Raw genomic sequence first — 13,194 nt, forward strand, 5'->3', positions numbered from 1 at the left:
ATCTATGGGCACATAATTCCTATTTGCAACAATAAGAACATCATTAATCCTTCCCATAGGTTTTTTAATAGTAGAATCCGCAAGATGCAAGTTTAGAGAGCAATCATCAAAATTGCGGAAATCTAGCAAATCACATAAAGTCTTGGGAATAGTAGAGACACTAGCACCCAAATCACGCAAAGCATAAAACTCATAATCTTTAATTTTAATTTTAATAGTTGGTTCCCACTCATCATAGAGTTTTCTAGGGATAGAAACTTTCAACTCAAGTTTTTCTTCATAAGATTGCATCAAGGCATCAACAATATGTTCGGTGAAGGCTTTATTTTGACTATAAGCATGTGGAGAATTTAGCACGGATTGCAACAAGGAAATACAATCAATTAAAGAGCAACTTTCATAATTAAATTCCTTGAAATCCAATATAGTGGGTTTAGCAACATCTAGATTTTTATTTCTTTCAATCCCACTTTTATCAATTTCATCATAAAGATCTAAATACTCCGAATTTTTAGAACGCCTTCTAGGTAAAGGAAGATCATATTCAGTTTCATCAAAATTCATATTGCAAAACAAAGATTTAATAGGGGACACATCAATAACTTTTAGATCTTCATCTTGATTTTCATAGGAATTGGAAGAACACGCTTTAATAAAGGCATCTTTGGAAGCACGCATCCTAGCGGTTCTTTCCTTGCACTCATCAATGGAAATTCTCATGGCTTTGAGAGACTCATTGATATCATGCTTAGGAGGAATAGATCTAAGCTTTAAAGAATCAACCTCAAGAGAAATTCTATCAATGTTCCTAGCCAAATCATCAACTTTAAGCAATTTCTCTTCAAGCAAAGCATTAAAATTCTTTTGTGAATTCATAAAATCTTTAATACTATTCTCAAATTCAGAGGGCATCTTATTATAATTTCCATAAGAGTTGTTGTAGGAATTCCCATAATTATTAGAAAGATTACTAGGATATGGCCTAGGATTAAAATTCCCTCTATAGGCGTTGTTACCAAAATTATTCCTACCAACAAAATTCACATCCATAGATTCATTGTTATTCTCAATCAAAGTAGACAAAGGCATATCATTAGGATCAGAAGAAACACTCTTAGTAGCAAATAATTTCATAAGTTCATCCATTTTTCCACTCAAAACATTGATTTCTTCTATCGCATGCACTTTTTTATTAGAAGATCTTTCAGTATGCCATTGAGAATAATTAAGCATAATATTATCTAGGAGTTTAGTACCATCTCCTAAAGTGATTTCCATAAAAGTGCCTCCCGCGGCCGAATCTAAAAGATTTCTAGAAGCAAAATTCAATCCGGCATAAATTTTTTATATAATCATCCACAAATTCAAACCATGAGTAGGGCAATTACGTATCATTAATTTCATTCTCTCCCAATCTTGTGCAACATGTTCATGATCAAGTTGCTTAAAGTTCATAATATCGTTTCTAAGAGATATGATCTTAGCGAGAGGGAAATACTTAGAGATAAAAGCATCTTTGCACTTGTTCCAAGAATCAATACTATTTTTAGGAAAAGACGAAAACCAAGCTTTAGCACGATCTCTAAGCGAAAAAGGAAATAGCTTCAATTTAACGACAGCATTATCAATATCCTTTTTCTTTTGCATATCACATAAATCAACAAAGCTATTCAGATGAGTAGCGACATCTTCACTAGGAAGGCCGGCGAATTGATCTTTCATAACAAGATTCAACAAAGCAGTATTGATTTCACAAGATTCAGTATCAGCAAGAGTAGCAATCGGAGTGCTAAGGAAATCATTATTATTGGTATTGGTGAAGTCACACAATTTGGTAGTATCTTGAGCCATCGCGACAAACAAGCAATCTAACACACGAGCAAACAAAAAGGCAAGCGGGCAAAATAGGCAAATAGAGAGGGAGGATAGAGAGAGAGAGCGAATAAAACGGCAAGGGTGAAGTGGGGGAGAGGAAAACGAGAGGCAAATGGCAAATAATGTAATGTGAGAGATAGGGATTGTGATGCGTACTTGGTATGTTGACTTTTTGCGTAGACTCCCCGGCAACGGCGCCAGAAATCCTTCTTGCTACGTCTTGAGATTGCGTTGGTTTTCCCCGAAGAGGAAGGGATGATGCAACAGAGTAGCGTAAGTATTTCCCTCAGTTTTTGAGAACCAAGGTATCAATCCAGTAGGAGGCCACGCTCAAGTCCCTTGTACCTGCACAAAACGATAGCTACTCGCAACCAACGCGATTAGGGGTTGTCAATCCCTTCACGGTCACTTACGAGAGTGAGATCTGATAGATATAATATTTTTGGTATTTTTGGTATAGAGATGCAAAGTAAAAAGTAAAAGCAAAGTAAAAAAGCAAAGCAAGATTAAAGTGATGGAGATTGATATGATGAGAATAGACTCGGGGGCCATAGGTTTCACTAGTGGCTTCTCTCAAGAGCATAACTATTCTACAGTGGGTGAACAAATTACTGTTGAGCAATTGACAGAATTGAGCATAGTTATGAGAATATCTAGGCATGATCATGTATATAGGCATCACGTCCGTACCAAGTAGAACGAAACGATTCTGCATCTACTACTATTACTCCACTCATCGACCGCTATCCAGCATGCATCTAGAGTATTAATTTAAAAACAGAGTAACGCCTTAAGCAAGATGACATGATGTAGAGAGATAAATTCATGCAATATGAAATAAACCCCATCTTGTTATCCTCGATGGCAACGATGCAATACGTGCCTTGCTTCCCCTTCTGTCACTGGGAAAGGACACCGCAAGATCGAACCCAAAGCTAAGCACTTCTCCCATGGCAAGAACTACCAATCTAGTTGGCCAAACCAAATGGATAATTTGAAGAGACTTGCAAAGATAACCAATCATACATAAAAGAATTCAGAGAAGATTCAAATATTATTAATAGATAGACTTGATCATAAACCCACAATTCATCAGTCTCAACAAACACATCGCAAAATGAAGATTACATCGAATAGATCTCCGCAAGAGAGGGGGAGAACTTTGCATTGAGATCCAAAAAGAGAGAAGAATCCATCTAGCTACTAACTATGGACCCGAAGGTCTGAGGTAAACTACTCACACTTCATCAGAGAGGCTATGATGATGTAGAAGCCCTCTGTGATGAAGACAATCCGATCAGACTCGGCATCCCGGTTGCAAGACATCCTCGACAATGGTAAAACAAGTCCAGCAAAGCCGCCCGAATGTGCCGACAAATCCCGATAGGAGCTGCACATATCTCGTTCTCAGGGCACACCGGATTGTCCAAACTTCCGGTAGGCCAACCCAGAGTTGCCCCTGGTGGCCATCGGCGGCTGACAGGTTGGACCAACACTCAGAGGAGTACTGGCCCGGGGGGGGGGTTAAAATAATGATGACCCTCAGGAGCGCGACCCCCAAGGGAAAAGTAGGTGGTGGTGAGGCAAATGGTAAAACCAAGGTTGGGCCTTGCTGGAGGAGTTTTATTCAAAGAGAACTGTCAAGGGGTTCCCATTATAACCCAACCGTGTAAGGAACGCAAAATCCGGGAACATAACACCGATATGACGGAAACCAGGGTGGCAAGAGTGGAACAAAACACCATACATAAGGCCGAGCCTTCCACCCTTTACCAAGTATATAGATGCATTAATTAAATAAGAGATATTGTGATATCCCAACAAAATATCCATGTTCCAACATGGAACAAACTCGAATCTTCACCTGCAACTAACAACGCTATAAGAGGGGCTGAGCAAAGCGGTAACATAGCTAAACAACGGTTTGCTAGGACAAGGCGGGTTAGAGGCTTGGCTTAACAATATGGGAGGCATGATAAGCAAGTAGTAGGTATCGTAGCATAGGCATAGCGAAAGAGCGAGCATCTAGCAAGCAAAGATAGAAGTGATTTCGAGGGTATGGTCATCTTGCCTGAAATCCCGCAAGGAAGAAGAACGAGTCCATGAAGAAGACAAACGGACGTAGTCGAACGGGTCCTCACAAAAACGACATTATCGGAACCAACCCGAAGAAGCAACACCGGAAAGAAGCACACAACATAGTAAACAACCATCACATCAACATGGCATGATGCACAACCAAGTATGATGCATGTCCGGTTTAAATATGCATGGCATGGCAAAGTACACAAACAAAACTACAAATTAAGTGGAGCTCAATATGCAACGGGTTGCATATTGACGAAACACCACATGACTTATTTAGTTCTCTCCTGTTTATATACTCAACAATATTAAATGTTCTTAACATGACAAGAGGTGAAGCATAAGTAAACTAAACATTTAGGCAAGGTTAAATGAGGCCGGAAACAACGAACAACACTTCCGATAAATCCCCATATGCATTTAGCAATTTAATGCAAACAACAATTTTAAACATTTTAATTGTTGTTATCATGATGCGGATGACATGAACAAGTTTATGCAATTTTTATTAAAAGTTGACAAGAGCATTATGAAGCATTTGTCACCATGGTGGAAAGAAAGGGTGCCACGGCGACAAATCCAAAAATGATGCCACGGCAACATATCGGTTCCGGTAACTCGATTGAGGTGCCGGTGAAAAAGATAGGGCGTGAGCGAGTTGAGCAAGATGGTGGGGTGCTCCCGACTACCGGGTTCCCACGGGACGATGGCACGGCAACGGGGAACATGCAAGAAACACGTCGGGCACGGTGCAGACGCGAGCATTTGAAACATCACATGCATTCGTTCACGGGCATCGTCTCGGGGTTATACCTTTGAAGCGAGCATTATCGAAACGGATCAAGTTCATAGAGGGAAGTAGGCGTTTTCGCAACGACGGTAGTGGAAGTAGTCGTTCTCACTTCGTAGATGTTCACACTCCGTAGGTGTTCGGGGTCAAGCGGTGTAGTCGTTCACGATCTTCGTGGGAAGTAGTGGTACTCGGCGATGGTAGAGGAAGTAGTTTGTTCACGCGACGGTAGTCGAACTTGACGGTTTCGTTACATGGGTCTTCGACAACGGTAGTGACACACATTTTGTAGCACATTCCGTAGATGTTCGAGGTCACGGCGAGGAACTTGATGGATTTGAATCCCTTCGGAGTTTTCGTGGTACTTGGGGTCTTCGGGCTTGCTGGTCTCGACGAAACGAAGGGGTACTTGGTACAATGCTTGTCGACGGTATTTGATCTCGTATCGTCGTGGTGCTTGGCGATTTCGGAGACGGCGGAAGACGAACTTGGTGTAACTAGGGTCTTCACGGGTCATCGTTGTACTTGGCGTCCCATGGAATCTTCAGGGTTCGGGCGTGTAGGCGAACGGCAGTGAGGCTGTTGGTCTTGCGTCAACGGAAACCGACAGTGAAGGCGCACAAAATAGCAACATGAGGCTGCAGAGGTGGCCACCATGTGGCTGTCACGCTCTCACATAGTGCAACAGAGGATGATGAAGTCTCAGCCAGAAGAAGCGATGGAGCGAGGCGCACTCAAGGGAGAGCTCAGGCGACTGCCGATCCGGCAACTCGACAGGGGCAGGGCCAAACGCCGTGCAACAAGGCGACAGCAACAGAGCACCCACGGGAGGCCGAGAGGAGCGATGAGGAGGCGGAGCAGGTGGCAGGCGCGGGGTAGGGAGCTCCTACAGGGTCGGTCCAGCGGCAGGGGAGGACCCGATGAAGCGCAGCCTGATCCGGCGGCGGCGGCGTTGGCCCGAACGGAGGAAGAAGGAGGCGAGGGCGCGAGGAAGGAGGGCGGCGGCACTGGCAGTGGGGCGAGCCATGGGGATCGGCGCGAGGGAGGAGCAGGGATGTGCCGAGGAAGGCTCGGTCATCGCCGGCTGTGCTGGAGGAGATTGGGCGCGGGGCTTCTCCCCTGGCTCGAGGTGGAAGGGAGGAAAGGGAGATGAGGGGAGGAAGAGCGAGGGGGTCGGGACGAGCAGAGCGCTGGAGGGAGATGGGGAACGAGGCTCCTGGCGGCGCTACGGGAGGGAGAGAGAGATGAGTGAGGAAGAGATCGGGCTAGGGTTAGAAGTATGAGAAAATTCCTTATTTGACACTGTCTTAAAATCTGGTTCCTTATTTGACACTGGAAAAGTTGTTCTTCCCTATTTGACACTAGTCCTAAATTTTATTCCCTATACGACACTTTCGTCCATTTTGAGCCTAAATGACACCTGAAAAGACGATTTTGCCCTTCATGTGGTATGTGTGTGTGCGCGCGCGTGTGCTGTTGCGTGTGTGGGTGCACGCGCACATGTGTGCTGCTGCTGCATGTGTGTGTGCATGTGTGCTGCTGCGTGTGTGTTTGCTGCTGCATGTGTGTTTGCTACTGCGTGTGCACGTGCGTGCGCGTGTGTGTGTGTGTGCTGTTGCGTGCCTATGTGCTGCCTGCGTGTGTGCTGCTGCTGCTGCTGCATGTGTGCTGCTGCGTGTGTTTGCTACTGCGTGTGTACGTGAGCACGCGCGTGTGTGTGTGCGGTTGTGTGCCTATGTGCTGCCTGCGTGTGTGCTGCTGCTGCTGCGTGTGTGTATGTGTGTGTGCTGCGTGAAGTGTGTGTTGTTGCATGTGTGTGCGCGTGCATGTGTGTTGCTACGTGTGTGTGTGTGTGCACGCGCGCGCGTGCTGTTGCGTGTGTGTGCGCGTGCGTTGTGTGTTGGTGCATGTGTATGTGTTGCCGCGTGTGTGCTCCTGCTCTCGCACTGATGCTGCGTGTGCGCACTATTGCCCCCCACACACATACCACATGAGGGGCGAAAGAGTCTTTTCAGGTGTCATTTAGGCTCAAAATGGACGAAAATGTCATATAGGAAATAAAATTTAGAACTTGTGTCAAATAGGGAAGAAAAACTTTTCCAGTGTCAAATAAGGAAGCAGATTTTAAGATAGTGTCAAATAAGAAATTTTCTCTAGAAGTATAGGTGGGCTGGCGTGGGAGGCCTTGGCCAAATGGGCCACGGGGAAGCAGGCCGCCTGGCTGCTGGGCTCTGCTCTCTTAACCTCTACACTTACACTCCTTAGAAGAAAGAGGGAGACAAGAAAGAAAGAAAGAAAAAAATATAGAGATAAGAAAATTAGAAGAGGGATTTAGGGAACAAATTTGAACATGCGGGTAATTTAATTGGACTCACAAAAATATGCTCGGTCCGAGAAAATAGGTAGGGAGTCCAATTAACAAAACGGAGATGTTTTGTAGACGTTTGGGGATGATCCGGACCCAACGGTGACAACTGTCCGGGTCGGGTCCGGGGAAGTTTCGGACACGCACACGAGGGGTCGGCTGGAACTTGTGGGCTGCGCAGAAGGGCTCGAGCTGAGAGAAGAGAAGAGAGAGAGGCCCGACGACTGTTTCCGGAGACCGAAAACGTCCGACGATTTGACCGACTATATTGTCGCTATAGTTATCCGTTGGGGCGTCAAACGAACTCCGAATGCGATGAAATTTGGCAGGCGGCCTACTGGCAACATAACAACACCGCACGCCAACTTTCAACCCATTCCGAGAACATTTTCCGGCCACTTATAAAATAATATTTCGGACGTGCTGCGGGCGCGTGCAAGGGTGTCTGGACTCAGAATGGACAACGGAAGGAACGAGGAGGCCGGGACGGATGCAAGTTTTAAAAACATGATGATGCAATGCATATGATGACATGACAAGATGCAACACGCAAGCGAATGACATGGCAACAACAACGAATAACTGGAAGACAACTGACACATTGGTCTCGGGACGTCACATGCCACCCCTAGTTGGTTTTGGAGTATTGATGACAAACTTGGTTGAGGGACTAATGTGTTTGTGAGAAATGCGGGATAACACAGGTAGAAGTCCCTCATTGATTTGGTTTACCTTCCAGAGATGACCCCTAAAAATGTGTAAGACATTGAAGACAACGGTGGTCTGTGAAGAGCTTCACATTGAAGACTATGACATGAGAAGACTGTTGGGGAACGTAGTAATTTTAAAAAAAATTCCTACGCACACGCAAGATCATGGTGATGCATAGCAATGAGAGGGGAGAGTATGTCTACGTACCCTCGTAGACCGAAAGCGGAAGTGTTTATCAACACGGTTGATGTAGTCGTACACCTTCACGATCAGTCCCGATCAAGTACCGAACGTACGGCACCTCCGCGTTCAACACACGTTCAGCTCGATGACGTCCTCGCCTTCTTGATCCAGCAAGAGGGGCGAAGTAGTAGATGAGTTCCGGCAGCACGACGGCGTGGTGACGGTGTTGGTGAAAAACAATCTCCGTAGGGCTTCGCCTAAGCACTACAAAAACTATTACGAAGGATAAACTAGAGGGGACGGGGTTGCCGGCACACGGCTTGGTGTTTCTTGATGTGTCTTGGATGCTAGCCCTACCCCTCTATTTATATGTTGAGCTTTAGTGTCGAAACTTGAAGTAAAAGCCTCTACAAAGTCGGTTTCACCCGAAAGGCAAGAGTCCTTCTCGGACTCCAGGGCCAGACGCCAGGGTTCCTGGCGTCTGGACCCAGATGCCAGGGACTCTGGCGTCTGGCCCCTGGACTCCACAAAACTTCCTTTTGCTCTTTCCAAAAACCTTGTGGGCTTTCCCCTTTCGCCCAAATAAAGTGTTCTCGTACCCAAACTATTATCCCATATATCAAAATTTATCTCCGGACCATTCCAGAGTTCCTCGTCATGTCCGTGATCTTATCCGGAACTCCGAACAACATTCGGTTACCAACATACATAACTCATAAATGATATATCGTCAACGAACGTTAAGCGTGCGGATCCTACGGGTTCGAGAACTATGTAGACATGACCGAGACACTTCTCTAGTCAATAACCAACAGCGGAACCTGGATGCCCATATTGGCTCCTACATATTCTATGAAGATCTTTATCGGTCGAACCACATAACAATATATGTTCTTCCCTTTGTCATCGGTATGTTGCTTGCCCGAGATTCGATCGTTGGTATCTCAATACCTAGTTTAATCTCGTTACTGGCAAGTCTCTTTACTCGTTCCGTAATGCATCATCCCGAAACTAACTCATTAGTTACATTGCTTGCAAGGCTTATAGTGATCTGCATTACCGAGAGGGCCCAGAGATACCTCTCTAACAATCAGAGTGACAAATCCTAATCTCAATCTATGCCAACTCAACAAGTACCATCGGAGACAACTTTAGAGCACCTTTATAATCATCCAGTTACGTTGTGACGTTTGGTAGCACACAAAGTGTTCCTCTGGTAATCGGGAGTTGTATAATCTCATAGTCATAGGAACATGTATAAGTCATGAAGAAAGCAACAACAGTAAACTAAAACGATCAAGTGCTAAGCTAACAGAATGAGTCAAGTCAATCACATCATTCTCCTAATGACGTGATCCCGTTTATCAAATGACAACTCATGTATATGGTTAGCAAACATAACCATCTTTGATCAACGAGCTAGTCAAGTAGAGGCATACTAGTGACACTCTGTTTGTCTATGTATTCACACATGTATTATGTTTCCGGTTAATAAAATTCTAGCATGAATAATAAACATTTATCATGAAATAAGGAAATAAATAATAACTTTATTATTGCCTCTAGGGCATATTTCATTCTAAGACATCGTATGAAGACTATGGACTGCGAAGACATTGTTGTTTGTAGTTTCCTTTTCTTCTTTGTTGAGTCATAGGAACCACCGTACTGTTAAGTGGGGTCCAAGTGAACAAAGTTAGAGTGACTGAAGTGATGCTCAACCAAATCCTATGTCTTCGAGCGAAGGCAATGAGAGAAAATCTTATCTAGAGCTGCATGAGTCAGCTTTACTTGTAGCCCAAGTTAAGGTGTCACGTGTGTTTGAAATCTGACCATTGGACACGTGTCAGTTCCTTAGTGACCCAGGGTCATTTCGGACAAATCAGGTTGGGTTGCCTCGTGGCTATAAATAGCCCACTCCCTACACCATAAAATGGTGGCTGCTTAGAGTTAGTGCACGACTTTTGTCGTTTTGAGAGCAACCCACCTCGAAGCCTTTGAGAGAGAAATCCTTGCGTGGACAAAGCCCTAAACACCGAGGGCCAAAGAGTGTTAGGCATCACTGAAGTCTTTCTGTCTGCGTGATCTAAAGACTTATTACACTTGAGGACTGTGAATCCTCCAGCCAGTTAGGAGTCGCGTTCTGAGCATCCAAGAGTCATTGTGGATCGCTGGTGAATGAAGTCCGTGAAGGTTTGGAAGTCTACCTTGAAGACTTACCAGAGTGATTGGGTGAGGAGTGTGTGTCCTTAGCTCAAGAGGAATAAGGTGAAGACGTGGGAGTTAAATCTCAACCTCCCTAACCAGACGTACAGTTGTCGCAGCAACTAGAACTGGTCCAACAAATACCTGTCCTCACCGAGCAACTGGTTCTATCTTTTACCTCTCTTTACTTACTGTTTGTCTTCGTGAAGTCATTGCCTTCTTGCATGATATGATTGACTTCACTGTGTGAAGACTGTTGTTGATTGGCTTCATACTATCTTCCATCTTGATCCTACTACCTAGCTGCTGATAGTCTTCGTGCTTTCACTTCATTGCTTACTTGACTATGGCTTGTCTAGTGTAGTCTACCTTCCGCTGCATATTTATAGGTTCATTGCTACTGTTTGTCTTCAAAGCCCCCGTGTTTTGAAGACTTTCATAAAAATCACCTATTCACCCCCCTCTTCGATAACTAGCACTTTCAATTGGTATCAGAGCAAGGTGCTCCCTTGTTCTGTGTGATTCGGTTTAACCACCTGGAGTTTTGGCTATGCCGACTGCAGGGATAATCAAAGTCTCCGCTGCATGCCCTGTCTTCGATGGCACTGATTACCCCTACTGGAAGAATAAGATGCGCATGCATCTTGAAGCCATTGATGTCGACCTCTGGTATGTCGTCAAGAACGGTGTTCCCAAGGCCGGTGAAGGCGTCACCCCAGCTGATGTCAAGAAGTTCATTCAACTAGATTCTACTGCCAAGAACATCATCTGTGGTCATCTGACCAAAGGACAGTATGGCCGTGTGAGTGCTCTAGAAACTGCGAAGCTAGTCTGGGACTGGGTCTCCAAGGTCAATGAAGGTGTCTCAACCCAGAGAGACTCAAGGATCAGTGTTCTTCATAATCTCTTCAACCTCTTCAAGAGAAATGACAATGAGAATGTTCAGCTGACGTTTGATCGCCTCACTGACATCACAAATGAGCTTCATGCACTTGGCGCCACTGAGATCACCAAGCATGAAATTGTCAAGACACTCTTGAGATCACTCGACAACTCATTTGACACCCTGACCCTGATGATTCAAGAACGCGCTGACTTCAAGACTCTTGATCCGTCTGACATACTTGAAAGGCTCAACACACATGAGTTCTAGCTATCTGAGAAACGATATGTCTATGGTCCTAACTATGGCCGAGCTTGCGCTTTGAAGGCAAAGGATGTTTCCTCATCTGAAGAAGAATCTGACTGCAGTTCTAAGGATCCTGAAGACATTGGAAAGGAACTTGCCATGCTCGTGAAGAAGTTCCAAAGGTTCACCGGGAAGAAAGGCTCCAGACAGTCTTCAAGATCTAGCTCAAGAAATGATGAAGCTTCCTCCCGTGACTACAAGAAGAGAACGTGTCACAAGTGCAAGAAACCTGGTCACTACATGTTTGAATGTCCTCAATGGGATAATGAGAACAAGAAGAAGAAGAGTAAGGAATATGATTCTGATGACAAGAAGAAGAAGAAATCCTCAAAATCTTCTTCCAAGTCTTCGTCTAAGTCTTCATCACAAAAGAAGAGCTCATCTAGCAAGGGTCGTGCGTTTGTTGACAAGGAAATGGATTCAGAGGAGGAGTCTGCATCTGAGGAGGTGGGGATGGAGTCTGAAGAGGAATCCGATTCAGGCGTGGCAAGCCTGGCTTTAGCTTCAGCATACGTCACCAAGTCCATCTTCGATACTGAAGACGATGGCCTCTTCACCAACGTTGATGCTAACGAGGATGACTCTGCTCCCACCTACTACTTCATGGCACGTGGTGCCAAGGTAAAGTTACGCGATACTCACTATCAAACTTCTAGTGAAGATGAATCTGAATGTAAATCTAAATCTAGCTACAAAACACTTGCTAAAATTGCAACACAGCAACAGACTGCTATGGAACATATTCAAAAACTGTTAGACAAAAGCGATGACCCGTTGGACGCGGAGATGACTCGAACTCAGTCCTTAATTGAAGACATTAAGAATCTTCATGTTAAGTACGAAGAACTTGAAAGTCTTCATGAAACGCTCTCAACTACTCATGAAAAGCTTTCCTACGATTATCTTCAAAGGAAGCAAGAACTTGAGAACTTAAGAGCGGCTCATGAAGATCTTCAAAAAGAGAATGAGTCACTTCGCGCTCAACAGATCAGTTCCGCTTAGGAAGGATTTCAACCACCATGTCTAAAATGCCTTGAGCGTAATAACGCTACTTCTATTGCTGGATGTTCTACTGCTACTACTATTGCAATATCTTCAACTGCCGATGTGGTAACTAGCCCCTCTGCTGAGGATACCACTACTATTGCTGATGAGAATGCCAGGTTGAAGACATTGCTTGAGACATGAATGTAAAAAAGTCTCAAAGGGCATCGGACACTATGTGATGTCCTCAAGAAACAGATTTTGAACCGAAGACCTAGGAAAGAGGGTGTTGGGTTCAAAAGGAAAATGAACGTTGATGGTTCTTACTAGAAGCCTGAGTAGTACCCCAAAACCACATGGGTTGCTGCAAAGGGACCTTCAGTGGATCCGTCTACCTTATCTGGCTTCACTTGTGCCAACCCGATTATTATTGATGAATCCTTTGATGCAAACTATAAACTGTTTAAGAATCATAATGGTGAAGTGTTTGCCAGGTATATTGGTACTAACTGTAGGAATGGACCACCTTTGAAGAAGATTTGGGTGCCCAGGAGTTGTCTTGAAAATTTTCAGGTGAATCTCATCATGACACCACCTGGGATGAAGACAATCCCCAGACCAAAGGCTTCACATGGTCCAAAGGCTTCATACAGACAGAGGACTCACCAGAGTCACCCTAACACAAGTGTTTTGTAGGCAAACCATACTCAGGCCTATGAATATGAGCGTGTTTCTTCAAACCGCCATGTTCATAAGACCAAGAATTATTCTGCTTATTCTTATGAGTATTATTCACCTCCCGCAAGA

This window comes from Triticum dicoccoides, chromosome 1A (genome assembly GCF_002162155.2).
Source record: "Triticum dicoccoides isolate Atlit2015 ecotype Zavitan chromosome 1A, WEW_v2.0, whole genome shotgun sequence".
In the NCBI taxonomy this organism is placed as follows: domain Eukaryota; kingdom Viridiplantae; phylum Streptophyta; class Magnoliopsida; order Poales; family Poaceae; genus Triticum; species Triticum dicoccoides.